The 3084-nt window shown below is 42.1% G+C and overlaps 1 long non-coding RNA gene across 5 annotated transcripts in view; it reads left to right on the top strand.

Annotated features, from left to right (window-relative positions):
• The window catches only part of LOC109969300 (uncharacterized), a 23283-nt gene that overhangs the window by 11594 nt on the left and 8605 nt on the right, over positions 1-3084 (top strand). For 3 of the 5 annotated variants that reach the window (XR_002276243.1, XR_002276246.1, XR_002276242.1), the window contains exon 2: positions 1902-1994. This is a non-coding gene — a long non-coding RNA (uncharacterized LOC109969300). Of the gene's footprint in view, positions 1-168; positions 334-1901; positions 1995-3084 lie in introns of those variants that run through there. The other 2 variants (XR_002276244.1, XR_002276245.1) reach the window with 2 other exon arrangements.

Consider the following 3084-nt stretch of genomic DNA (forward strand, 5'->3'; position numbering starts at 1 on the left):
TCTTTCTCTGTTTTCTCTTTCTGTTTGTGTCAGAGAGGCGGCCCCTTTAAGAGACTACGGGTCAGTTTGTGTCTTTGGTTATCTAGCTGTATGAGTTTTAATTTCATAAAGCTAGAGAACCGAAAGTATGAACTGACGCCGAACACTTCGGAGCAGGGGGTCCCTGACGCTCGGCATGGAGGAGGAGGGCAGCAGCAGCAGGACGCAGGAGGGACTGATGCTGAAGGAGGCTGAACGCCGCTGCTGCTGCCGATAAGGAGGAGTGATGGTGGAAACAGCACCGGCACGATTTTTAGTGGTGATAGTCCACCTCTTCTAGATCTGCGCTCAGAGGTGCCACCTCGAATGTTACTGCTTATAGTGCTCGTGGTTTGAGCATCGCGGTGATGCTGGGGCCTATTGAGGTTCAATAATCCGGCTTTTTGTTCCACTTTAGGTCTTAAGGGAGTGATGCGTGTGGTGAACATACTAAAAATCCACAGTGCACACTCCTGTGTAGTTGGCTTAACCGTGTGGGTGTTAAAACAGCAATATCTTGAGGGGTGAGACAGAAATAGTTAAAGGATTCATGCGATTGGTCGAACCAGGACTCACGTGACGGTGTTGGCAGCAGCAGCAGATCGCGTTTTAAGATTTCACATGTTGGTTATGACGATTTTCGTAAGCCCCTGAGTTGGTAACCTGTGGCGTTCATTTAAATCAGTAATTTCACTGCATGAATTTATCCTGCAGAGCTGCTGAATCCCGGATTCATATAATTCTTTTATGAGTGGTGTAAGCTGTGAAGACCCATGGCTGTAATAACTTGACATAGGAGTGTGATATATATTTGGGTGCATGTGTACATCACTTGGTACAATAGGAGCATAGAGAGAAGGCATAGGACCGAACTACTGTGTGCTAACATGCTTGATAGAAATAGTGTCTTTCATTCATTTGAGTGTCAGAAGTGTGGGTCGTTTGCTTCTTTGCCAACCCAAGGGTGTAACACATCAGCATCACACTGCATTAGTCATTGAGAGCAAAAGAGCTTGGGCTGTATCCTCAGCCTACTTTGACCATGCTTTCATCACTAAATCCGAATTAGACATGGCAGATATGTTCACATTTGTATTTCGCTGGGTGGGTTATTTTCATGTTTTCCTGCTAGATAAGAACAAAATAGGACATCGGCTCCTGGTTTGATCTATTCTTAGAGCAGAATCAGCAAGCCTTGGAGATGACTGAATATCCCTGAAGTCCCAGCATGCTCTATTTAGACCATGACTGACAATATTTGATGTGCACTGTTAAACAAGAGAGCTCGGATGGTGTGTGACTCTGTGTGTGTGTGTGTGTTGTTGACGTTGTGTTTGATCCTGTATATATCATTTAGCTTCCACATCCTGCATCTTGTTGTGTTGCAAAGAAAATCAGGAGGTAAAATATTGTGGGATTATAGAGACCTTTTGTTCAGTTCCACAGACCACAGTGATGTTTTGAGAATTTATATTCAGTTTTTATTTTCACATTCAATTCTGTATTTTAGTGGCTTGATGTTTCCCAGATGGAGCATGCTCTATACCATCTGTTTGGGGTATAGTTTTTCACTAACAGGGTAGCTTTTCCGTGGCATTTTGTAATCTTCACTCTCCACAAACACTTTCCCCAAGCATGATTTACTGTACACAGCAGAAAGTATCTAAATTTAACCTCACAAAACAATGAGAAGTGCATGGAAGGAAACAAATTTAGAAGACTGCTGTTAGCTGCAACGTCAGCACAGATGTACTTACTGTATACTGTCTTCTGTCTTACATTTTCCTCTTCTGCCTTGTGAGCCACTTATTTATTCCTAAAATGTATGATGTTTTAATAAAAATTAGAGCAACCACTGATTCCCTTTTCTTTTGTCTTGAAAGGAAAATGCCAGCCACATCAGCTTTAAAGCTCACATCAACTCACAGTAAAGACAAACTTCCACCAGAGGATGAGGAGCTACAGTCATCCTGCAGGTAAATATTTAAAACAAGCGCACGTGCAAGATGAATACAGATGTGGGTCGCTTCCATATGAGCAACAGCTTATGATGTTGCCAAGGACATAAGCAGTTCACTTGTTCTGCCTTACATATTTATTTAGTTAAGAAAAAGGTTCAGGTCACTGGAGGCTTGAAGATAGGTCATTAGCTAGCACTGGTGCAGCTTTGCTGGTTGCTTGTGTCTATATTTTGTAGACCTGAGAGGATGGAGTTTTTTTTGTCTCTATGTGTGTGTGTGTGTGTGTGTGTGTGTGTGTGTGTGGCTGTGAAAACAAGAGAGACAGACTGAGGTTTTTGTGTTTTGCATCAAGAATGATTTTTTAAAGTGTGCAGTAATACTCGCCATCTTATTCAAATGAAAAGGAGTATTAGGAGGGACATTTACTGGGATTTTTATTTGTACATAGTGTGAATGTCATTTTTATACCATTCCAGCATAGCTCCGAAAATATCTGGGTTGTAGCTGCAATTGACTGTGGCCTACAAGAATAGAGAAAGTGTAAACAGTGTGATTTAAGACCTTCATGTTGCATCATTCCTTCCTCCTTTGAAGTATTAACATTTTTACATTGTACATCACCCTCCATCCTCCTCACACACACACATACACACACAGCTCTCGCTTTCATTCTCATACATTCAGCATTTTATCCCTTTAAACACTGTGATCCTATTTGTCAGGTAGAGTGTGTGGTAGGTGCAGGGGAGGTGGCCGTGTAATCTTCGCTGCGGTTCTTTATCCCGTTAAGAGAGTGCAGGCACAGGGCTCACCCAAGGTTTGGACTACTCATGGGGAAACAGCGTTTGGGTGGCTCTGTCCTTTTTCCTCCAAATACCTTGATGAGCCACGCTCCCCTTGTTAAAGCCTACTGATTACTGTGAACAAAGTATCAGCTTGCATATAGTTCATGCATAATTCAACAATGGTAGTATTAAGTCAAAATGCTTGAAAAATACAATAAATTGCACGAGAAGTCTACTGTGAGATAATCAGTACAGTGAGAGGTTTTTGGTTTCACCCTAGCATTTTAATAAAAATTCTCAATTTTAAGGCTTCTGGGGCG

The sequence above is a fragment of the Monopterus albus genome, unplaced genomic scaffold (assembly GCF_001952655.1).
Source record: "Monopterus albus unplaced genomic scaffold, M_albus_1.0 scaffold172.1, whole genome shotgun sequence".
Lineage (NCBI taxonomy): Eukaryota > Metazoa > Chordata > Actinopteri > Synbranchiformes > Synbranchidae > Monopterus > Monopterus albus.